Genomic DNA, 26,890 nt, shown 5'->3' on the forward strand with positions numbered 1-26,890 from the left:
AATGCTCACACCCCCAATCCTAATACTCTGCTTTCCTACTCCCATGAACTGCAAAACTCTGCAGATATGTTCTGTTTTTACCAGAGCCACTCTATTTCTTCCATTCCTTCTTCATTCTCATCCAACTGGAATTCCATTCCCATCACTTATTTGTCAACAATGATGCTTGTATTACTGAGTCAGCAGACACTAATCTTTTCATATATTCAATCAATTTTAAATGTATTAGTCAACCTAGGGGAAAATAGGTGGCAATCTCTTGGGTCTGGGTTAGGCTGCTTAAGTTCTCAGGTAGCCAGATTTATGACTTGAAAACCAGGAAGCATGTCCTGTCTGCCTAAGATTGCAGAGGAGATATTCATAACTCCCTGTGTTTGTTCACTAGGCAGTGCTTTCACTGTTACTCTCACCTCTGCTCACATCATTGTCCTCAGAGCCACTAGTATGGATGGAAATAATTTTTTTTTTTTCCTGCTGAGACTCTCTCACTTGGAGCCCACATTGAAAGACAGATGAATCCAATCTTTATTACTCTTTCTCCATGAACTTTCCTGCCTCCCAGAGTTTTAGCTTCACTGCTATGCTGTGCTGCACTTAGTCACTCAGTCATGTCCGACTCTTTGCTACCTGTAGTCTGCCAGGCTCCTCTGTCCATGGGGATTCCCCAACTTATTGCAATATTGAGTTAATGGTCTCCCCAAATCTGAAACTGTGGAACCTTCGTTGACCAGGTTCCAAGGATCTCCAAAGTATTGTCCTGTGGTGGGAAAGTCTCCTGAGATTTCTAGTAAATTAGGAGTCCCTTCATCAACAAGAGATAGAAGTATGTTCCTTTGATATAAATACATAAGTATTATAATCATTGGCTTCATGATGATTTTAATAAATCAACTAGGACATTCATGTTAATGATACAAGTTAAGAAGTGTCATTTACTGCTTCATTTTTTTTTTAATGTCAGTTAGATGATATGTTTCCATCTAATGGTGCACCATGAACTGAGCTTGGAATCTTATGTGGATGTCTTATTTTATTTTCATGAAATTTTATTCTCTGATGTTTTCTCTATGAAGTATTAATAATTCATTCTACAGTTGCATAAATGTGACTCAAAAGAGTGAAAAGATCTGCCTAAAGCTATGAACAGTCTATTTGACTGAAGAGGTATCTGAAAGTGAAAGTCGCTCAGCTGTATCTGACTCTTTGCAACCCCATGGACTCCACGGAATTCTTCAGACCAGAATACTGGAGTGGGTAACCTTTCCCTTCTCCAGGGGATCTTCCCAATCCAGAAATCAAACCAGGGTCTCCTGCATTGCAGGTGGATTCTTTACCACCTGAGCTACTATGGGACCTCAAATCCTAAAACTGTAAATACACATATTCTTCAATGAAGATCTGTATGTCTTCCTTGGGAAAATGCCTTTTGAATATTTTCAGCCTACTTTTAATAGAGTTATTTGTTTTTTAATATTAAGTTGATTCAATCCTTTATATTTTGGGATAGCAATCCCTTATTGGATATATACATGATAAATATATTTTCCCATGGATAGTTTGTTTTATTGGTGCTTTCCTTCACTGTGCAAACAAATGTACTCTATTTGTTTATTTTTTTCCCTTGCCTGAAGAGATATATACAAAAACATTGCTAAGATTACTCTCAAAGAAGAATCACCTATGCTTTCTTGCAGCGTATTGAATAACTTCATGACATTATCTTGAATTCTCTACTTGTTTGATAACAATCTCCCATGACATTAAGATTGGTTTCTGGAAAATTATCATTTTGTATTTTTAAATTTTTTTAGAGTATAGTTGACTTACAGAGTTGTTAGATCCTCCTGTACAGAAAAATGTATCAGCTACACACACACACACACACACACACAATATGTCATGTGAAAAATCTTTTGGCCAAAACAATGTGTATATATGTGTGTGTGTGTGTGTGTGTGTGTGTGTGTGTATTGGAGAAGGAAATGGCAACCCACTCCAGTATTCTTTCCTGGAGAATCCCATGGACAGAGGAGCCTGGTGGGCTACAGTGCATGGAATTGCAAGGGTTGGACATGACTTAGCAACTAAACCACCACCATATATGTCTGTATATAGAAAGAGACACACAGACAAGTTGACCCTTGAACAAGAAAATTAAGTGTCCTGACCCTTTATGGTCAGAAATCCTCCTGTAACTTGACAGTTTTTTTTTTTATATCACTGACACAACCAACTGTAATAAAAATAATATAAATCATCTTGGTTGTTAAGTGTATTTTTAAATGAATAATGCAACGCATAACTATTACTTCAGGGAAATAAAAAAATTACTTGAGATGACTGTCATTTAAGAAGTAATTATTCTTAATGAATCTATGATGCCCCAACAAAGAATGGAATCTACAAACATTTTTGACCCAAAGGTAGGAAAATTTTGAAGTAGGAAAAACAAAATGGCCTATGTATAAAGACTGAAGGAAACGCTTAATAAAGAGAGTTCCTAGAATTGCATAAAGATGCTGAATCCAAAGATGAAAAGAAAAACGGAAATCTTGGGAAACAAGTAGAAGGAGCAAATTTTATTCCACAGTGATCAAAGAATCACTATTTCTGGTTCAGAGGCTTTGAGCTATGCAATCCAGGGTATTAGGGTATTTGGTCTTTTAAAGTTAGCATGAAGTAGAGTCTCTTCAGAGCCCCCTTTATACCTTGATTTCTCAGACTGTAGATGAAGGGGTTCAGCAGGGGTGTGACCACAGTGTACATCACTGAGGCGATTGTAATTGAATGTGAGGAGTGGGTAGCACCAGAGCTAAGGTACACTCCTAAGGCTATAAAATAAAATAAAGAGACAATCAAGAGGTGGGACACACAGGTGGAAAATATTTATACGTTCCCTGAGCTGATATGATTTTACTTATGCAGGAAACTATTTTCGAATAAGAGTAAAGGATACCAGCAAAAGGACCACCACCCATCAGGACAGCTACAAAATACATCACTATGTTAGTAAAAAAGTTGTCAGAACAGACAAGTTGTACCAACTCATGGAGTTCACAGAAAAAGTGGGGGGGGGGTTGCATTTCTGAACAGAAGGACAATTGCAGCACCGTTAAGCTATGTAGCAAGGGATACAAGGAAATCAGCACCCAGGATATCAGAACGAGCAATACACAGAGATGGGGGGTTATGATGACCATGTAGAACAAATGAGACAGATGGCCACATACCAATCATAGGCCATCACACTCAGGAAAATGTCATCTAATTCTGTAAAGAGAATATAAAAATCAGTACAGTTCAGTCATGCAGTCGTGTCTGACTCTTTGCGACCCCATGAATTGCAGCACGCCAGGCCTCCCTGTCCATCACCAACTCCTGGAGTTCACTCAGATTCACGTCCATCGAATCAGTAATGCCATCCAGCCATCTCATCCTCTGTCGTCCACTTCTTCTCCTGCCCCCAATCCCTCCCAGCATCAGTCTTTTCCAATGAGTCAACTCTTAGCATGAGGTGGCCAAAGCACTGGAGTTTCAGCTTTAGCATCATTCCTTCCAAAGAAATCCCAGGGCTGATCTTCAGAATGGACTGGTTGGATCTCCTTGCAGTCCAGGGGACTCTCAAGAGCCTCCTCCAACACCACAGTTCAAAAGCATCAATTCTTCGGCGCTCAGCCTTCTTCACAGTCCAACTCTCACATCCATACATGACCACAGGAAAAAACATAGCCTTGACTAGACAGACATTTGTTGGCAAAGTAATGTCTCTGCTTTTGAATATGCTATCTAGGTTGGTCATAACTTTTCTTCCAAGGAGTAAGCGTCTTTTAATTTCATGGCTGCAATCACCATCTGCAGTGATTTTGGAGCCCCAAAAAATAAAGTCTGACACTGTTTCCACTGTTTCCCCAACTATTTCCCATGAAGCGATGGGACCAGATGCCATGATCTTCATTTTCTGAATGTTGAGCTTTAAGCCAACTTTTTCACTCTCCTCTTTTATTTTCATCCAGAGGCTTTTTAGTTCCTCTTCATTTTGTGCCATAAGGGTGGTGTCATCTGCATATCTGAGGTGATTGATATTTCTCCCAGCAATCTTGATTCCAGCTTGTGTTTCTTCCAGTCCAGAATTTCTCATTATGTACTCTGCATAGAAGTTAAATAACCAGGGTGCCAATATACAGGCTTGACGTACTCCTTTTCCTATTTGGAACCAGTCTGTTGTTCCATGTCCAGTTCTAACTGTTGCTTCCTGACCTGCATACAGGTTTCTCAAGAGGCAGATCAGGTGGTCTGGTATTCCCATCTCTTGAAGAATTTTCCACAGTTGATTGTGATCCACACAGTCAAAGGCTTAGGCATAGTCAATAAAGCAGAAAGAGATGTTTTTCTGGAACTCTCTTGCCTTTTCCATGATCCAATGGATGTTGGCAATTTGATCTCTGGTTCCTCTGCTTTTTCTAAAACCAGCTTGAACATCAGGAAGTTCACGGTTCACGTATTGCTGAAGCCTAGCTTGGAGAATTTTGAGCATTACTTTACTAGCATGTGAGATGAGTGCAATTGTGTGGTAATTTGAGCATTCTTTGGCATTGCCTTTCTTTGGGATTGGAATGAAAACTGACCTTTTCCAGTCCTGTGGCCACTGCTGAGTTTTCCACATTTTCTGGCATATTGAGTGCAGCACTTTCACAGCATCATCTTTCAGGATTTGAAATAGCTCTACTGGAATTCCATCACCTCCACTAGCTTTGTCTGTAGTGATGCTTCCTAAGGCACACTTGACTTCACAACCAGGATGTCCGGCTCTAGATGAGTGATCACACCATTATGATTATCTGGGTCGTGAAGATCTTTTTTGTACAGTTATTCTGTGTATTCTTGCCATCTCTTCTTAATATCTTCTGCTTCTGTTAGGTCCATACCATTTCTGTCCTTTATCGAGCCGATCTTTGCATGAAATGTTCCATTGGTATCTCTAATTTTCTTGAAGAGATCTCTAGTCTTTCCCATTCTGTTCTTTTTCTCTATTTCTTTGCATTGATCGCTGAAGAAGGCTTTCTTATCTCTTCTTGCTATTCTTTGAAACTCTGCATTCAGATGCTTATATCTTTCCTTTTCTCCTTGGCTTTTGCCTCTCTTCTTTTCACAGCTATTTGTAAGGCCTCCCCAGACAGCCATTTTGCTTTTTTGCATTTCTTTTCCGTGGGGATGGTATTGATCCCTGTCTCCTGTACAATGTCATGAACCTCATTCCTTAGTTCATCAGGCACTCTATCTATCAGATCTAGGCCCTTAAATCTATTTCTCACTTCCACTGTATAATCATAAGGGATTTGATTTAGGTCATACCTGAATGGTCTAGCGGTTTTCCCTGCTTTCTTCAATTTAAGCCTGAATTTGGTAATAAGGAGTTCATGATCTGAGCCACAGTCAGCTCCTGGTCTTGTTTTTGGTATATAGAGCTTCTCCATTTTTTGCTGCAGAGAATATAATCAATCTGATTTCGGTGTTGACCATCTGGTGATGTCCATGTGTAGAGTCTTCTTCTCTTGTGTTGTTGGAAGAGGGTGTTTGCTATGACCAGTGCATTTTCGCTTCATTCTGCATTCCAAGGCCAAATTTGCCTGTTACTGCAGGTGTTTCTTGACTTCCTACTTTTTCATTCCAGTCCCCTATAATGAAAAGGGCATCTTTTGGGGGTGTTAGTTCTAAAAGGTCTTGTAGGTCTTCATAGAACCGTTCAACTTCAGCTTCTTCAGCGTTACTGGTTGGGGCATAGACTTGGATTACCGTGATATTGAATGGTTTGCCTTCGAAACAAACAGAGATCATTCTGTCGTTTTGAGATTGCATCCAAGAACTGCATTTTGGACTCTTTTTTTGACCATGATGGCTACTCCATTTCTTCTGAGGGATTCCTGCCCACAGTAGTAGATATAATGGTCATCTGAGTTAAATTCACCCATTCCAGTCCATTTTAGTTCGCTGATTCCTAGAATGTCGACGTTCACTCTTGCCATCTCCTGTTTGATCACTTCCAATTTGCCTTGATTCATGGACCTGACATTCCAGGTTCCTATGCAATTTTGCTCTTTACAGCATTGGACCTTGCTTCTATCACCAGTCACATCCACAGCTGGGTTTTGCTTTGGCTCCATCTGGGTAATACAGCCTTCATAGGTTATGACTTGGCTCTGCATCTGGATGTTCCACGGCATCTTTGGGATGGTGGTGGAGGTGAAGCAGATGTCTACAAAAGACAGGTTGAAGAGGAAGAAGTACATGGGGGTTTGTAGGTGGGAGTCTCTGAGCTGACAGCCAAGATGATCAGCTGGTTTCCAAATACAGTGATCAGGTACTTGGTGAGGAAAAGTCCAAATACGAGGGGCTGTAGTTTTTGTTCATTTGAAAGTCCCAGAAGAAGAAATCCTGAAATTTGTGTGTTGTTACTTGGTTCCACGGGGGTGCAGGTGACTACCAGGAAGAAGAAAAATCACATGACTAATTTTCACACAAACTGGTGTGCTTCACATAGCTGAAACACTGTAATTTCTATTTGGCCCTCAAGAAATTGATGTTAATACTTTATTTATAAGTAAGTTCTCTTTGAGGGTGTGTGTGCATGTGTTCAGTCGCTTCAGTCATGTCCAACTGTGTGCAACCCCATGAACTGTAGCCTGTCTCCAAAGTGGGTTGAATTCTGGAGTGGGTTGCCATGTCCTCCACCAAGGGTTCTTCAGAACCCAGGGATTGAGTAGGCATCTCCTACCCAGTTCCTGCAATGCGGGAGGATTCTTTAGCACTGAGTCTCCCTGGAAGCCCCCTTTGAGGGTATACTCCATTTCATGTCTGACTAGGAATGTTTGTCCAATTCTCATCACATTTGCAAAGAGACCATACATCTGAAGCTTAATTTAGAACTTACCATGTTCCAAGTACATGGAGCCAATAAGCAGAGTGTTAAAAAAAAAAAAAAAAAAAAAAAAAACCTCTCATGATCCAAGGAGGGTGAATGAGGATATTCAAATAAAATATGATAGAATATGTTAGAATGTGACAGATGCTATGAAGAAAACAAAACCAGGTATAGGAGAGAGAGTGGTAGGGGGTGTTACTTTGTCCTGAGTGCTCAGGGGAAGACCAGGGAATGAATGAGTTGATGTTTGAATACTTTCCTCCAGAAACAGAGATAAGGAGCTATTGTGATGTCAGGAGAACTGTGAGCCTGCTAGAGGGAGCTGCAAAGGACCTGAGGAAGATGCTTGTTCCACATGTTCAAATGAAAACAAGGAAGCCAGTGGGGCAGAGGAATAATCAAGAGGGGGAGTGATTAGAGATGGTGTTAGGGATGCTGAGGAGCAAGATGGCCTCCCTGCTACCGTTGACACTTTGTGGTTCCTTTCACCTTATGAATTTAGTTGTAAAACCATCCTATGAATTATATCAGATACCCTACTTAGTCCCATCAGTTGAGTGAATTCTGACTTCTTTATTATAAGTCATCTTAATATATGAGTTCAGGTGCCTCCGCTTTAAGAATCATTTTCCCTTCACAAGGCAAGGCACACACATACACACACACACATACTCACAATCGTGTCTTTCTGGTTTGTGTTACTACCATCATTGACTACCCAGATCCACCCTCCTTAGGCTGTAAGTGTTTACAGATTGGCTGGTCAGACCAAATTATTATTCTCTGAAAGAATATATATAATTGTTACCCAGAAATTCCAGTTTATAAACTTCCCATGAAACAATAAACTTGGAGTTCCAATTTCTGCTTAGTATTTAGAAAAGAATGAAAAGTATGAGAGTGAAAGAAAGAGAGAGAAGTGAAATGGACATTTGGACATTAAGGAGAAAAATATCCAGTAAACTCAAATGACCACCGAGACAATGAAATAAAGAAAAGTTCCCTTGCTTCATCAATATTCCAACTCCAGTGACATCTCCCTGATACCCAGAAAAAATAATAAAGAAAAATATATTTCTGCCAAGGACATAAACAGTAATATAGATATGACTTGAAAGATATTACAGTGTGAATATCCTAAGAGGAAAATAAAAAATTGGAACATAAACTACCAATTTAAAATCAGAAATAGACAAAATACAGCAGAAATTGGACATATTTTATATGAAGCATATAAAACAGTAGAAGGTTTCTTTTCCTTAAGGACTTTCCCTATTTGTTTCCTCCTGTTCATAAATAATACTTACTTTCTAATTATACTGGAAGCATTTTATGCCTTCTATTCTCAGAAAGCAAAGAATCTGTTTGTCAATGCAGGAGACAAAGGTTTGATCCCTGGGGTGGGAAGCTCCCTTGGAGAAGGAACTGGCTACCCACTCCAGTATTCTTGCCTGGAAAATCCCATTGACAGAGGAGCCAGGCAGGCTACAGTCCATGGGGTCGCAAGAGTCAGACACAAATTATTGATGAAACCACCACAACCATACCATCTGAGCTCCCAATATTACCATTTAATTGTCAACCTTGATGCTTGCATTTTCAAGTACAAGGTTCACTTTAGTTTTAGATCATATATAAGTACATTAATATTAGGAAAACCAGAAAACAACTACAATGACCTCTGGCCTCAGGTTATGATAGATTGGACCTCAGGTGACCTCAAGTACACGCACTTGGCTTCCATCCTCTTTGATGCTCTCCTGCAGTATCTGTGGAGCTCTCAGACTCACCTGCCTGCAGATTTTATCACTTCTTCCCTGTAGAAGTCAAAATTCCTCCCTAAATGATTACTGATGCAGACAGAATTTTGTCCCCAAATAAGAAAACAGGAAGTGATGAAATCAAGCATTGGTTGCCAGACAGATGCAGAACTTCAAAAGCAAGAACTAGGTCCTCCCCAACCAAAGTGGCAGAGGCTGAGCGACTGCAGCAGAGGAGATATTTACAGCTTCCTGTGTCAGCTCATTATGCGTGTTTCCTTTGGTTACTCCAACCTCTAACTACATGATTTCCATTGGGGACACTTCTGGACAGAATGGATTTTTTTTTCTGTCTGATTCACTGTTCCTAAGACACAACATTATAAGTTAGGTGAATTCATTTTTTATCACTTCTTCCCCTTTAATTCTCTTGCTTCCAAAACCCTAAGATTCCCAGCATGTCATCACATCTCTGAGTAAAAAGTTTTCTTAAACTGTAACACTGAGGATTTGTCTTGATTAGGTCCTTCTGATCTTTAACTCTGATTTGTGGCAGGGACAGAACCACTGAAATCTCTAAAAATTACTATTCTCCTCTTCAAAAATGGGGATAACTTTGCTAGTTTAGAATAAAAGCATGGATAATATACTTCATGGAATCACCGTAGTTTCTCCAAGCCAATTAGAAATTTCCAAGTTATATCAGAAGTCAAGAACTATCCTTTAATCTCTCATTAGCAAATCTATGTACTTGTAAGAGAGATATTTATATGTTGATATGCACCATAAACTATCTTAGTGTATTATATGTGTGTCTGTGCTGTGCTCAGTCATATCTGAGTCTTTGTGACCCCATGGCTATAGCCCACCAGGTTCCTCTGTCCATGGGATTTCCTAATCAAGAATACTGGAGTGGGTTGCCATTCCATTCCCGTGGATCTTCCCAACCCAGGGATCAAATCGAAATGCCCTGTACTGCAGGCAGATCCAACAGGTGGGTCAGGCAGTAAAAAATCTGCCTGCAGTGCAAGAGATGCAATATATATATATATATACACACATATATGCAGATATATAGATATAGTTATATAGTGTGCTTGTGTGTGTGTGTGTGTGTGTGTGTGCCCCAGCCTAAGATTAGTGAATACTTGGTCACCTGACTGTGAGTCACAGCAGAGTCTAAGACACAAAGCATTGTTTAAGCAGGGTCACAGCATATATCACTAATGCTTACATGGGCTTCACATCAGAAGCAACACTAGTCACTGATGACAGTTTGATGCCACAGCCCACACCCTTACCCATGCCAGAAGTTCACGCATGTCTCAAGTCCCTTGTTTTGCAGCCCCATACCATGGAAAGAACAGCAGCCCTCCTGTAGGGACAAAAGAGCTCCAGACCCAAAGATGCTTCTGAGCAGGGGGTGGTCAACCATTGATGGTGCTTACACAGGCAGCACATCAGAGGCAGTCTCCATCTCAAGCCCTGCCCAGGCCAACAGGGTCCTTGCCCCACCCTATCTAGAGTGCCACACACTAGCACTTCTTAATCCAGCACTACTCCCCTCTGGGTCAACAGTGCTGGTACAGGAGTGGGGAAGTATACACTTAGGGGGAACAAGGTCAGTTGATATGTGACCCTCAGGGCATCTGCTCTAGAAATTTGGGACTGCCTCCTTCCCATTAGGCCAGTAATGACCACTAAGCTAGAGGAAGCCATACCTCACACCTGGCTCAAGCCCTAAACCTTCCATACCTCACAGCCAGATGATTGTAACCAGTACACCCTAAAAAATAGACATGAATTGTGATAACATCAGATCCAGCTCTTCCAACAAAGGCAATGGGCACACGTCAATGGTATATGACTGTTCCTACAGAAAGACACCACTTCAAGACTGCAAGAGTTAACTGTGGCACATAATTTCAGATAGACAGACAAAGGTAAGTAAAATGAAAAGACAGAGAAATTTGTCCCAACTGAAATAGCAAGAGATCATGCCTAAAAAACAGCAAATGAAAGAGAAGCAAAGAGTTTACCACATTTGGAATTCAATGCATGAGTAAAGATGATATAAAACTCCATTTTCTCAAGCTAAAATGATTCAAGGACTCTTCCAAAAGAAGTTTTACTTTCAGTATCCACCCTGTGCATTTTGTTAATAAGTGGAAGACCATAAAATATTTAATTCTGTGAAAAGAAAGACTTATGAGCACAGTGCTAATTTTAACAGGGAACTATAAAATAAAATCTAGTTAGAACTGAACACTACAATAAATGAAATGAATGACAATTAGAAGTAATTAATAGTATAGCCAGTGATACAGAAGAATGTATGTTAACTGAAATATAGAATCATAGAGATGACTCAGTCAGAAAAGAAAAAAAAAAAAAGAGAAATGAGAATAGTTTGAGGGATGTTTGACTACATTAAGAACACCAACACTGGCATAATTGGAGTGTTCAGGAAGGAAAAGATAAAAAAACAAGGTAGTCAAAATGTATTTGATAAACCTGTGGCTGAAAACTTTCCAAACCTGAATGAAAAAAGCAAATTCAGTTACCAGAAGCAAAAAGCATCTCCCCAAAATGACAGCAACAAGACCTACACCAAGAAGCAGCAATTTAAACCATGCAGTTAAAGATATGGGTTTCTAAAGGCAGCAAAAGTAAAACAGTGTCATATAAGATGAAAACATAGACGTTTATCAGTTGATTTCTTTTTTTTTTTTTTTCCAGAAACTTTGCATGATAGAACAGAGAGGCATGATATGTTTAAAGTGTTGTGAGGGAAAAACCTGCAAACTAGGGCATTTTACCCAGCAAGATTATCATTTAGAATTGAAGGAGAGATAAAGAACTTCTCAGACAAACAAAGACTAATAGAATTTATCAATTCTAAACCTACTCTACATGGAAATGATATAATACTTTCTCTAAGAAGGAAAGGAAAAGACATAACAAGTGGTAAGAAACTATAAGAAAGAGAAAATCCTGCTAGTAAAGGCAAACATGTAGAAAGGCTGAGGATCAAATCACTTAAGCTAGTATGAAAAGTTAATAGACAAAAAAATTCTAAAATCAAATATAGCTAAATTAAGAATAAAGGATAAATAGAGAGGGGTCAAATATGGCTTCAAAGACACAAAATTAGGGCAGGGAGTTAAAATGTAGTGCTATAGGTATGTAAATGAACTTAAAAAGCAACTTGTTTTTAAACATAGACATCGCTGTAGATTATCATATGAAGACACTGTTTACCATACATCAAAAATCTACACTAGATAAGCAAAAACTAAAGAGAAAGTAACACAAACATATCACTAAATAAAATCATCAAATCATAAGAGAAGAAACACAAAGAAAAAAGAAAAACAAAGAACTACACAATCAGAAAACAAGTTAACAAATGGGCAATGAGTAATACCTACCAAAATCCTCTTTAAAGCAGCCAGTAGATTAAATGCTCTCCTAAAGAGCCAGCTTAAAACTAAATATTAGAAAAAACTAACATCATGACACCCAACCCCATTAATTCATGACAAGTAGAAGGAGAAAAGGTGGAAGCAGTGACAGATTCTTCTTCTTGATCTCCAAAATCACTGTGGACAGTGACTGCAGCCATGGATTCAGAAGATGATTGCTTCTTGGCAGGAAACTGATGACAAACCTAGACAGTGTGTTGACAAGCAGAGCTACTACTCTGCCAACAAAGGTGCTTATAGTCAAGGCTATGGTCTTCCCAGGGGTCACATATGGTTGTGAGAAGCAGAATGTGGAATAACTGATGCCTTCAAACTGTGCTGCTGGAGAAGACTTCTGATAGTCCCTTGGACAGCAAGGAGATCAAACCAGTCCGTCTTAAGGGACATCAACCCTGAATATTCCCTGGAAAGACTGATGTTGAAGCTGAAGTTCCAGTATTTTGGTCACCTGAAACAAACAAATGACTCATTGGAAAAGTCCCTGCTGCTAGGAAAGATTGAGGGCAGAAGGAGAAGAGGGCATCAGAGGATGAGATGGCTGAATGGCATCACCAATGCAATGAACATGAACTTCAGCAAGCTCTGGGAGATGGTGAGGGACCGGCAGGCCTGGCGTGCTGCAATCCATGGGGTCACAAAGGGTTGGACATGACCGGGCAACTGAACAACAACAGACGAAATGCTTTAATAAAAAGACTTTACTCCTAATAAATTCTTCATAAATCTATGATACTTCTTTTAAAAAATGGAATTTCCAAACATTTTTGATCCAAAGTTAGGAAAATGGTGGATTAGGAAAAAATTTTAAAATGTCTGTATATAAGACTAACAATAAAGCTTAATAAGAGAGTTCCTAAAATTGTGTAAAGATGCTGAATTCAAAGAAGAAAAGAAAAATGGAAATCCCAGGAAATAAGTGCAAGGAGCAAATTTTATTTCACTATGATCAAAGAACAACTTCTGATTCTAATTCTTTGAGTTGTATAATCCGGAGCACTAATATAATTGGCCTTTATGCTAGGCATCAAATATAATATCTTTAGAGCCTCTTTTATATCTTGGTTTCTCAGACTGTAGATGAAAGGGTTCAGCATGGGTGTGACCACAGTGTACATCACCAAGGCGATTGTACTTGAATGTGAGGTGTGGGTAGCAGCATAGCTAAGGAACACTCCTAAGGCTGTAAAATAAAATAACAACTGAGAGGTGGGACACACAGAAAATGCTTTATTCGTCCCCTGAGCTGATGAGATTTTACATGTGCAGGAAACTATTTTCGAATAAGAGTAAAGGATACCAGCAAAAGGACCACCACCCATCAGGACAGCTGCAAAATACATCACTATGTTATTAACAAAGTTGTCAAAACTGGCAAGTTGTACCACCTGACTGAGTTCACAGAAAAAGTAGGGGATTTGCACAACTGGACAGAAGGACAATAGAACACCATTAGGCTGTGTAGCAAGGAATACAAGGCAATCAGCACCCAGGATATCACAACCAGCAGTCCACAGAGCGAGAGGCTCATGATGACCGTGTAATGCAAAGGTGGCAGATGGCCACATACCGACCATAGGCCATCACTGTCAGGAGAATGTCATCTAATTCTGCAAAGAAAATGTAAAAATACATCTGGATGACACAGCCTTCATAGGTTATGACTTTGCTCTGGGCCTGAATATTCTGCAGCATCCTTGGGGTGTTGGTGGAAGCGAAGCAGATGTCTACAAAGGACAGGTTTGTGAGGAATAAGTACGTGGGTGTGTGGATATGGGAGTCAGAGATAGTGACCAGGATAATGAGCAGGTTTCCAAACACAGCGATCAAGTACATGGAGATGAAAAGCCCAAAGATGAGGAGCGGCAATTCTGGATCGTCTGAGAATCCCAGAAGAAAAAATTCAGAAAATTGTGTATTATTACCTGGTTCCATGTGGTGGAGGTGACTACCAAGAAAAGTGAAAATAGCATGACTAATTTTCACACAAATTGGCATAACTCTCATAGATGAAATAGTAGAATTTCTATTTTGCTGTCAATAAAATATTTTTAATATCTTGTGTTTAGAAAAGTTCTGTTTCATCGCTACTTAGGCATTTTTGCCCCACTCTCAGCATATTCCCAAATAAATATGCATTCTACAGTTGTAATGAAAAATACTTTCATACATTTGAAGAATATATATACAGTGTCAACCTTGTTCAAAACATATATTGCTGTTTAATCACTAGCCTTGTCTGACACTTTTGAGACTGCCGCCCCCCCAACCCTTGGGCTATAGCTGGTCAGGCTCCTCTGTCCAACGGATTTCCCAGGGAAGAATACTGGAGTGGGTTGCCATTTCCTTCTCTAGGTGATCTTCTCAACCCAGGGATCTAACCTGCCTCTTCTGCATTGCCAGACAGATTCTTTACCACTGAGCCACCTGGAAAGTCCCTCTAAACAAATATAGGTAACAAGTATATGGTGTTTAAAAAAAAGGAAGTTTTCACAATCCAGTGATGGTGAAAGATGATGTGCAAATAAAATATTATATAAAATGTCAAGTGATTACAGTTGGTATGAAGAAAACAAAGCTAGATGTAAAAGAGAGTAGTAGGAGATATTTTCATGTACTGAGTGTTCAGGTAAGGCCAGCAAACAAGGTGATAATTGAACAGAGAGTTCAAGAAAGGGACAGGAGAATCTAGTATGATATCAAGAGAAATATGTGCCTGGCGAAGGAATGGCCACTACAGTGGACCTAAGGAAAATGCTTGTTCCTTGCACTTTATGAATTTAGTTGCAAAAGCATCCTGGGAATTGAAGCATCTCCCATCCTTAGTACCTTCTGCTGACTGAGTTCTGGGCTCTGTGATATAGGGCACCTTAATATATGAGTCTAGGCGCCTCTACTTTAAGAACTGCTCTCATTCCACAAGGCACAAGTGCACACACGTGAGTGCACACACACACCACATCATCATCATCACACCATGTCCTCCTGGGCTATGTTCCTACCACACATTTCTCACCCAGAACCACCCTCCTCATACCATATACCATTATAACTCAAGCTGATCAGATCAGATCATCTTTCTCCTACAGAATGTATAAATGGTACCCAGAAATTCTAGTTCCTAGACTGGCCCATAGACCAATAAACTTGGGGTTCATTTTTATGATCACTTTCCACTCTGTATTTAAAGAAATATGAAAAGTATGTATGTGTGTGTGTGTGTGAAAGAGAGGCTGGGGGAGAGTGAGGAAAGGAAAATGAAACAGACATTAGAGGGTAAAAGATTTAACAAGCACTAATGGCCCCTGAGACTATGTGATGAATTAGAGCTTCCTTTGTTTGGCAACATTCCAATTCCATTTATCTCTCTGCTTGATGCTCAGGAAAAATAATTTTCAAACAGAAAAATACATGTTTACCTTGACAGAACAGTTATACCTTTATAATGAAAGAAACCTGACATATTTGACTACCTCAAAAGAAAAATTGGCAAAGTAAATAAACCAACAAAAATGAATATACAAATGAAAACAGCAACAGTTGAATATGTTTTATATAAAACAGTAGAAGACATTTTTCCTGAATCTTTTCCATTTATTTGACCAGTTTTTTACTGTTCTATAGGGAATGAGACAAGCTGTTTCCCAGTTTTCCTATGGGGCATCTTGTGTTTGTTATTTTTGGAGTTTATGTGTTATCATATTTTTAAAATAAATCTGATGAGCATACCCCAGTGCTATTTCTGGCCTTTGTTCAACACACAAAGGGCTTTTCAAACTATACTCTGTAAATTCTACAGACACCATGTCAATCCATCCTTTTGCCCTGAAAAATTTTCTTCATAATATTCATGCCTAAAGACATTATGTTATGTAAACAATTATTTCATTGTACTATTACTTCACCATGATAATGCAAAATCCTAAGCATCAGAGACTTCAACTTCTCTGGTCATTTTCAGAAAGATATGTGAATACGTGTGCACTTATATAGAAACACAGGCTTCCCAGGTGGTGCTAGTGGTAAAGTACCTGCCTGCCAATGCAGGAGACATGAGACACAAGTTCAATTCCTGGGTCAGGAAGATCCCCTGGAGGAGGGCATGCAACCCACTCCAGGATTCTTGCCTAGAGAATCCCATGGACAGAGGAGTCTGGTGGGCTACAGTCCATAGAGTTGCAAAGAGTCAGACATGATTGAAGCGACTGAGCATGCACTCAGGCATACAGAAACATATTTTATATGTGAAGTTACAAAATAAAGGGAATTGAAGGAAAAATAATTAAATAAATTTGTTGCAAAGAAACTGTATTTTTAAAACATTGAATGGAGCATCACACACTAACTCAATTAACAATATTAAAATAGTAATGATTTAATGATATCCAATGAACTAGTAATTAAATTGGGAAATGTGTAAACATGAATATAATATATAATGTTCCTGAAAATTATGGCACATAGATTCTCGGTTATTGTACATGGAATGAATCAGGAATTATGTCTCTATTATAGGTTTCATTAAATACATATAAGATTGTACTTCAATTTGGGAAGATTAGATTATAGAATAAATCAGAGGGGTAATCTATGCAATATAAAAACCAATCGTTTTTTGGTGAATACCTGGACAATTTCACAGTAAAATCCACAAGTGTGCCAAACTATCTTAAAGCAAGAAACCCAACAGAAGATAGATGTATTTAACCAAGCAAAATGATTTTAATGGCAAAACAGTCCCCAAAAGTTCAACTGAGAAACAGCTATTTTTTTTCCACTAAACTGACTTTTCTTTCTTTCTTTTTTTTTTTTTTTTGGTCCACCAGCAGATGAATGGATAAGAAAGCTGTGGTACATATACACAACGGAAACAACTATTCTTAAAAATTATTTCAAAAGTTGATAACGGTAGATTAAGAGGCATATATTATGTGGGCATATAATAATAAAAATAGACACATTAAAATGACAATTCAAGGTATTAATTTTTTATCAAACTCAGTAACAGTTAAGAAAAGAACACTTTTTCACAACCATTGGTCTGGGAAATTATTTAGAGTTGTCACGCAGTTTATAGTGGTACTTTGAAACAGGTATCAAAGGTGCATTATCTGTTTGCAGACAGAAATTTAAAATGTTACACTGTTAGGAAAACCATCTGAACAATGGTATAAATATTAAAAATCCAGTTCTTTAACTGAAGGCTTCTCAGTCTCAGCACTATTGACATTCTCAGGCAGGTTGTTTTCTGCGGTGGGGTCTGTCCTTGTAGGATGTCTAGAGCATACCTGATCTCCACCCACAGTTCCCGGAATAACAGACAGATATTTCTACAAGCATTTTTCAGTATTTATGAGGAAACAAAGTTGCTCCTGCTTAGAACAACAGTTTAACTTTAACAATCTCAAATATTTTTGCAAGAATGATATACTAGCAACTCAAAGAGAAAGATTAGGAAAGACTATCTGCAATGTGAGTAGCACAGCACCTTATGAAATACTAAACAGCTATTGAAATAATGAACCCATATTACATTAAATACTAGTTGACTGGAAGAAAGTCCTGGGGCATTATTGACCAATAAGGAAAAGGCAACACAAGTAGGAAAAAAAAAAAAAAAAAACCCACTGCACTGAATCATCAAGCATATTTGTGATGTGCATAAATTCTATTCATGCATTTGTACAAAAGTGTATGAATTAGGTATGTGTACTTCATGTAGAAAGAAAAGTTTGAAAGAAACCAAGCAGATATGGGACAATGTTACTTAGAATAAAACTAGGTTATGTGGTAGTGGTTTTAAAGTAACTGAATGTAACAAGATTGAATGAGTATCTGTAAGTTTCATAAAGATGTGAATAGTAATAATTTAATGATACCAACATTAGTGACTAATTCAATGTTAAATTGACAAAGACTTGGAAATAAAAGAATATAAGAGAAGATATTTTAAAATGCAAGGAGGAAGCAGTATTCAAGTTAATTTTTTTTTCTTAAATATACATGGATTCAAATATGTTCATGAAAGACAAAGGTGACATTTAATCAAATGATAAAAAAAAAAGATTTGTACATGATGTCCAAAGGTAATACAGCTTTTAGAAATACATTTAACCAAAAAGGATTAAAAAGAACAATAAGGAAGGAGAAAGTAAAAATTAGAAATATGTTTAATAGGTGGTTGTGTGTGTGTGTGTGTGTGTGTGTGTGTGTGTGTGGTAAGTTGCTACAATTGTGTCTGACTCTTTGCAACCCTATGGACCACAGCTCACCAGGCTCCTCTGTCCATGGGATTCTCCAGGAATGAATACTGGAGTGGGTTGCCATGCCCTCCTCCAGGAGATCTTCCAGTCCCAGGGATCCAACCTGTGTCTCTCACCTCTCCTGCACTGCCAGGGCGTTCTTTACCACTATCTTCAACTAGGAAGCTCATAATAGGTGATTAAATAGCATGAAAATTTAAGCAGGAAAACATTCACTGTCATTAAAAAAACAACAACAACAAGTATTGCCAAGTGAAGAACATTGCAGTAACAGCTCAATTATTTCAATAAAACAAAAGTGTAAAAACAGTGGAGAGAACACCATATGACCATATACATTTTATAAACTACCAAACATTCTCACAAATATCTATACATACATAAAATAACTAAATGGCAAGCATTTTGTGGAAAGAAAATAAAACCTCCAATTCATTTTGAAAAATGTGGGCAAAGACAGTAATAAAAGCACTCCAACTGCAGCATACAGAGGGTTCTCACTGACAATTTGTGATGAACAGAGTAACTGTGTAACACACAGATAAATATATATTATGTGTGTGTGTGTGTGTGTGTGTGCTCAGTTGCTCAGTTGTGTCCAACCCTTTATATATATGTAAGCATATATATCTATCCAGCAAAGGGCTTTCCCATTGCCCAGTGGGTAAAGAATCTGCGTGCAATGCAGGAGACAGGAAATGTAGCTTTGATCCCTGGTTGGGAATGGTCCCATGGAGGAGGAAATGGGAATCCACTCCAATATTCTTACCTGGAGAATCCCATGGACAAGAGGAGATGGCAGGATACAGTCTATGCAGTTGCAAAGAGGCAGATAGGACTGAGTGACTAAGCATTCCAGCAAAGAGAAGTCACTATCCTTCAAGATTTTTTTAAAATTCATTTATTTTTAATTAGAGAATAATTGCTTTACACTATTATGTTGGCTTCTACCCTACATCAACATGAATCAGCCATTGTATACATATGTTTGCAGGGATATATTTTCATGAAGCCCTTGGTCCAGATCTTACTCATTAATATGGAAACAGTCAAATATGATCCATCTTAAAAGAAAAATTCCTTACTTCACAGTACATCTGTCAATATCTGATAACCTATTTCTCTACTCTTGTTACTTAGCATGTCATCAGGCTTATGTTCAAATTTTACTGGAAACACTTTATGCCTCCCATTCTCTCTTCTACTTGGACTTCCATTTTTATCATTTAATTGGCAACATTGAACTGTACCTTACTGAGGTCAATGTTTGCTTCTCTTTTTCATGCCTGCTCAGTCGCTCAGTCATGTCTGACTCTTTTGACCCTAAGAACAGTGGCCCATCAGGCTCCTCTGTCCCTGGGATTCTCCAGGCAAGAATCCTGAAGAGGGTTGCATGCCCTCCTCCAGGGGATCTTCCTGACCCAGGGATCAAACGCATGTGTCTTATGCCTCCTGCACTGACAAACAGGTTCTTTGCCAATGGTGTCACCTGTGAAGCCCTTGCTCCTCTTTTAGTCCTAAGTAGATACATTTATTTATGAATTAGGACTTCCTAAGTGGTGCTAGTGATAAATAATCCACCTGCCAATGAAGGAGATGCAAGACTTGGGTTCAATCTCTGGTTTGGGAAGATTCCCCTGAAGTAGGAAATGGCAATCCACTCCAGTATTCTTGCCTGAAAAATTCCATGGACAGAGCAGCCTAGCAGGCTACAGTCCTTGGGATTGCAAAGAGTCACACATGACTGAATGACTGAACATGTACACACAATAATCGTGGTAGCAAACTACCACAGTAATTTCTGGTATCTTTGCTAAGCTGGGCTGAATCACAGGTGACTTCAGATACATGTTCAAGGTTTGCATTCTATTTCTCTCCCACAGTGTCTACTGGGCTCTCAGACTCACCTAGATGGGAACTGAAAGAAAGGTCTTTGTGTGGAAGTTCAAATGCCTCCTGGAGGGTTGATAATAGAGACTGAAGCTCTATCCCCACAAGACAGCTGCAGGGGGTGAAGGACTGATTTCCCAGTTAGACTCAGATTTTTAAAGTGAGAGAGTCAATTCCTAGGCAGGTTGATGAGTCCAGGGGTCCCCAAGGAGAGAAGGGTTTGGAATTCTCAAGGAGGAAGAAAGGACAAACTTTTTTTCCCTCTAGATTCCTTAGGACTATATAACAATAATGTATCCTGCTTGAGGACTGCTGCTGCTAAGTCACTTCAGTCATGTCCGACTCGGTGCGACCCCATAGATGGCAGCCCACCAGGCTCCCCCATCCCTGGGATTCTTCAGGCAAGAACACTGGAGCGGGTTGCCATTTCCTTCTCCAATGCATGAAAGTGAAAAGTGAAAGTGAAGTTGCTCAGTAAGTGTCCGACTCTTCATGACCCCATGGACTGCAGCCCACCAGGCTCTTCCGTCCATGGGATTTTGCAGGCAAGAGTACTGGAGTAGGTTGCCATTGCCTTCTCTGATCCTGCTTGAGGACAGTTTCTGGAAAAAATCTTCTGGCTAATCCTGTTATCTTAAAATGTAGATTATGGGAGGGGGTCTAGTAAGGTCTTTACAACCTCTAGACATTCTTTTGATTCACTGTAATAACTAATTAAAAAGTATATAACTCCATTGCTAACACTAGCAAGGGGGCACTCTTTCTGCCTCCTTCTGATGTCTATGTCAAAAGCTTTCTCTATCTCTTTTATACTTTAATAAAACTTTATTACACAAAAGCTCTGAGTGATCAAGCCTCATCTCTGGCCCTGGATTGAATTCTTCTCCTCTGGAGGCCAAGAATCCTGGCGTCTTTTCTGGCTCAGCAACAATCTTTCAAAAGGAAAGATGTTCTGTGGCATCCAAGATTTCTCAGGCTGAGGGGACCATAGCAGAGATATTTTATAGCTCACTTAGCTTCTCATTAGGCATCTTTCTGCTGTAACACCCATACTTTGTACCTGATTTCCCTGGGGGACAGGGGTCTGGACAAAAAGGAAATTTTTTCCTGTTCATTCTTTGTTCCTAAGAGACCAGTTTACAAGGCAGGTGAATTCTGTTTTTATTACTCCTTCCCCCTTAATTCTCCTGTGTCCAGAGGTCTAAACCATCCCTGCAATTTATCCCAGTCCAAGCTAAAGTTTCATCAAAGTCTAGGTTAAGAATTCTCACTTGATTAAGTCCCTCAGATCTTCCAAGTTTTCACTAGTGGTGAGTACATAACTCCTGATATTTCTAAAAAGTATTTTATTAGTATAACTTTGTCCCTTAATATAAAACCTTGAGAATTACACTCCTTGGCTCCCCGACATTTTGGCCAACTCAATTAGGATATTTATGCTTATATCAGAAGTTACGAGCTGTCCTTTAGTACTTCGTTATGAATGTTTTTAATTATGAGACAAATTTAGATATGTTTGTACAGTGTAGCCTAACTTAGCACATTATAGGGACTGTCTGCTTTAATTTTAACATAGGTTCATGCCTGGAAAATTCCATGGACAGAGGAGCCTGGTGGGCTACAGTCCATGGAGTCGCAAAGAGTCGGACACGACTGAGCGACTTCTCTTTCTTTCTTTCTTTTTCTATAATGTGATGTAGTCTTCTTATATATTAATACTTCATTCTCCAATATAGAAATGACACACAGAGGGGTTTAATGTTCTTCCCAAAGCTATAAACCAAGAAAGGGATGGAGTCTTGATTGGGAGTCTTGTCAGAATGCTTTTAGTTCATAAGTTCTGTGGCAGTGATTCTCAATCAGAGATGACTTTGCAGCTGGTGATATTTTTTAGGGCCTAAGGGGATCCTACACATGTAATGCATAGGACAGTACCCAATACTTATAATTATACTACCTCAAATACCATCAGTGAAAAGGTTTAAAATTTATTCTAATCTAGCACTTTTCTAAATTGATTATTCTTTTTTTTAATTTTTATTTTTACTTTATTTTGCTTTACAATACTGTATTGGTTTTGGCATACATTGACATGAATCTGCCATGGGTGTACATGAGCTCCCAAACATGAACCCCCCTCCCACCCCCCACCCCATACCATCCCTCCGGATCATCCCCGTGATTATTCTTAAAAATTACCGAGACCTATAGTCCAAATGCAAATTATGATTCAGCAGGTTTGATTCGATTCAAGCTACCAGGTATTCTGCATTTCTAACAATATCCTACATGTTCTTAATGCTGCAGGTCCTTGTCTGGGTATGCCACGAAAATGATTCTGTTAGATTCAGGTGTAAACAGTTTTAGGTCTTCATCAAGAATCTTCCATGTATGTAATTTTGAACGATACATTTCACTCACTTTGTAAGCAGTGGTAAATTCTGTTTGATTCTTTTAGTGGGAGAAGGTAATAGCTTATGGTGAACGGTGTTGGATTCATGATCTCTGAAGATTTAACTTCAGGACCGGGGACCAAGCTTGACCACCCAAGAGCTTTAGTATAGCAGAGTTTTATTAAATTGTAAAAAGGGACAGAGAAAGCTTCTGACCTAGATATCAGAAGGGGGATGGAGAGTGCCCCCCCGCCCGCCCCACTAGTTTTAGCAAGCTGTTTTATGTCTGTTTGGAAGCTATTAATCAGATAAGAGAGACATCTCAATGCTGCTGGAGTTTCACCAGGCCCCTCTCCCACAATATGCATTTTTGTGATAGGATGGTAACAAGTGTGTCATCCTCCAGCAATAAAAGAATAAATATAAATACTGGTTTGTTGAGCTATTATCAGCCCAAGGTTTCAGAAAAGGAAAAATTTAGTCTTTAGGTGGAACCATCTTGAAGAAAGGCAAATTCCAAAACAAATACACAGCTTCACTAACTTAGCTTAAGGAAAACATTTCCATAAGAAAAATGCATTGGTTAGCTCAAGGTTTGAGAAAAGTTAAGTTCAGGTGGAACCAGGTATCATCACGGCAACACAGAATTTTAAGAGAAAAAAATCTGACACTTCGTTTGTTTCATCCTGCCACATAAGGGAGAGAGAATAAATGTTTCACACTTACAGCCTATTTCCACCGTTTGAAGACCCCTGGCCTTCCTGCCTGTTGCCCTCTCAAAGGCAAGAGTGGGATGATCTGAGAGACTACCCTTGAAATATATATATTCAGTTCAGTTCAGTTCAGTGCAGTCGCTCAGTCGTGTCCGACTCTTTCCAACCCCATAAATTGCAGCATGCCAGGCCTTCTTGTCCATCACCAACTCCCGGAGTTCACTCAGACTCACGTCCATCAAGTCAGTGATGCCATCCAGCCATCTCATCCTCGGTCGTCCCCTGCTCCTCCTGCCCCCAATCCCTCCCAGCATCAGAGTCTTTTCCAATGAGTCAACTCTTCACATGAGGTGGCCAAAGTACAGGAGTTTCAGCTTTAGCATCATTCCTTCCAAAGAAAGCCCAGGGCTGATCTCCTTCAGAATGGACTGGTTGGATCTCCTTGCAGTCCAAGGGACTCTCAAGAGTCTTCTCCAACACCACAGTTCAAACACATCAATTTCGGTGCTCAGCCTTCTTCACAGTCCAACTCTCACATCCATACATGACCACAGGAAAAACCATAGTCTTGACTAGACGGAACTTAGTCGGCAAAGTAATGTCTCTGCTTTTGAATATGCTATCTAGGTTGGTCATAACTTTTCTTCCAAGGAGTAAGCGTCTTTTAATTTCATGGCTGCTGTCACCATCTGCAGTGATTTTGGAACCCAGAAAAATAAAGTCTGACACTGTTTCCTCATCTATTTCCCATGAACTGATGGGACCGGATGCCATGATCTTCGTTTTCTGAATGTTCAGCTTTAAGCCAACTTTCTCACACTCCTCTTTCACTTTCATCCAGAGGCTTTTTAGTTCCTCTTCACTTTCTGCCATAAGGGTGGTGTCATCTGCATATCTGAGGTTATTGATATTTCTCCTGGCAATCTTGATTCCAGCTTGTGTTTCTTCCAGTCTAGCGTTTCTCATGATGTACTCTGCATAGAAGTTAAATAAGCAGGCGGACAATATATAGCCTTGACATACTCCTTTCCCTATTTGGAACCAGTCTGTTGTTCCATGTCTAGTTCTAACTTTTGATTCCTGACCTGCATACAGATTTCTCAAGAGGCAGGTAAGGTAGTCTGGTATTCCCATCTCTTTCAGAATTTTCCACAGTTTATTGTGATCCACTCAGTCAAAGGCTTTGGCATAGTCAATAAAGCAGAAATAGATGTTTTTCTGGAACTCTCTTGCTTTTTCCATAATCCACTGGATGTTGGCAATTTGATCTCTGGTTCCTCTGCTTTTTCTAAAACCAGCTTGAACAATGGGAATTTCACGGTTCACGTATTGCTGAAGCCTGGCTTGAAGAATTTTGAGCACTACCTACTAGCATGTGAGATGAGTGCAATTGTGTGGTAGTTTGAGCATTCTTTGGCATTACCTTTCTTTGGGATTGAAATGAAAACTGACCTTTTCCAGTCCGGTGGCCACTGCTGAGTTTTCCAAATTTGCTGGCATATTGAGTGCAACACTTTCACAGCATCATCTTTCAGGATTTGAAACAGTTCAACTGGAATTCCATCACCTCCACTAGCTTTGTTCATAGTGATGCTTTCTAAGGCCCACTTGACTTCACATTCCAGGATGTCTGGCTCTAGATGAGAGATCACACCATTGTTATTATCCAGGTCATGAAGATCTTTTTCGTACAGTTCTTCTGTGTATACTTGCCATCTCTTCTTAATATCGTCTGCTTCTGTTAGGTCCAGACCATTTCTGTCCTTTATCAAGCCCATCTTTGCATGAAATTTTCCCTTGGTATCTCTAATTTTCTTGAAGAGATCTCTAGTCTTTCCCATTCTGTTGTTTTCCTTGATTTCTTTGCATTGATTGCTGAAGAAGGCTTTCTTATCTCTTCTTGCTATTCTTTGGAACTCTGCATTCAGATACTTATATCTTTCCTTTTCTCCTTTGTTTTTCACTTTTCTTCTTTTCACAGCTATTTGTAAAGCCTCTCCAGACAGCCATTTTGCTTTTTTTGCATTTCTTTTCCATGGGGATAGTCTTGATCCCCGTCTCCTCTACAATGTCACAAACCTCATTCCATAGTTCATCAGGCACTCTATCTATCAGATATAGGCCCTTAAATCTATTTATCACTTCCACTGTATAATCATAAGGGATTTGATTTATGTCATACCTGAATGGTCTAGTGGTTTTCCCTACTTCCTTCAATTTAAGTCTGAATTTGACAATAAGGAGTTCATGATCTGAGCCACGGTCAGCTCCTGGTCTTATTCTTGCTGACTGTATAGAGTTTCTCCATCTTTGGCTGAAAAGAATATAATCAATCTGATTTCTGTGTTGACCATCTGGTGATGTCCATGTGTAGTCTTCTGTGTTGTTGAAAGTGGGTGCTTGCTATGACTAGTGCATTTTCTTGGCAAAACTCTATTAGTCTTTGCCCTGCTTCATCTGCATTCCAAGGCCAAATTTGCCTGTTACTCCAGGTATTTCTTGACTTCCTACTTTTGCATTGCAGTCCCCTATAATGAAAAGGACATCTTTTTTGGGTCTTAGTTCTAAAAGGTCTTGTAGGTCTTCATAGAACCATGCTTCTTCAGCATTATTGGTTGGGGCATAGACTTGGATTACTGTGATATTGAATGGTTTGCATTGGAAACGAACAGAGATCATTCTGTTGTTTCTGAGATTGCATCCAAGAACTGCATTTCAGACTCTTTTGTTGACCATGATGGCTAATCCATTTCTTCTGAGGGATTCCTGCCCGCAGTAGTAGATATAATGGTCATCTGAGTTAAATTCACCCATTCCAGTCCATTTTAGTTCGCTGATTCCTAGAATGTCAACGTTCATTCTTGCCATCTGCTGTTTGACCACTTCCAATTTGCCTTGATACATGGACATGACATTCCAGGTTCCTATGCAATATTGCTCTTTACAGCAGCATACCTTGCTTCTATCACCAGTCACATCTACAACTGGGTATTGTTTTTGCTTTGGCTCCATTCCTTCATTCTTTCTAGAGTTATTTCTCCACTGAACTCCAGTAGCATATTGGGCACCTACTGACCTGGGGAGTTCCTCTTTCAGTATCCTATCATTTTGCCTTTTTATACTGTTCATGGGGTTCTCAAGTCAAGAATGCTGAAGTGGTTTGCCATTCCCTTCTCCAGTGGACCTCATTCTGTCAGACCTCTCCACCATGACTCGCCGGTCTTGGGTTGCCCCATGTGCATGGCTTAGTTTCATTGAGTTAGACAAGGCTGTGGTCCTAGTGTGATTATATTGACTAGATTTCTGTATGGTTTCAGTGTGTCTGCCCTCTGATGCCCTCTTACAACACCTACCATCTTACTTGGGTTTCTCTTAACTTGGGCATAGGGTATCTCTTCAGGGCTGCTCCAGCAAAGTGCAGCTGCTGCTGCTTACCTTGGATGAAGGGTATCTCCTCACCGCCTCCCTTT

At 39.4% G+C, this 26,890-nt stretch overlaps 2 pseudogenes; both read right to left on the reverse strand.

Annotated features, from left to right (window-relative positions):
• Positions 1 to 2,646: 2,646 nt before the first annotated feature.
• On the reverse strand, positions 2,647 to 6,944 carry LOC120864634 (annotated as a pseudogene).
• A 6,152-nt stretch (positions 6,945 to 13,096) lies between these two features.
• LOC120864635 lies at positions 13,097 to 14,096 on the reverse strand (annotated as a pseudogene).
• Positions 14,097 to 26,890: the final 12,794 nt, after the last annotated feature.

Source organism: Oryx dammah, unplaced genomic scaffold (assembly GCF_014754425.2).
Source record: "Oryx dammah isolate SB20612 unplaced genomic scaffold, SCBI_Odam_1.1 HiC_scaffold_5, whole genome shotgun sequence".
Taxonomy (NCBI): Eukaryota; Metazoa; Chordata; class Mammalia; order Artiodactyla; family Bovidae; genus Oryx; species Oryx dammah.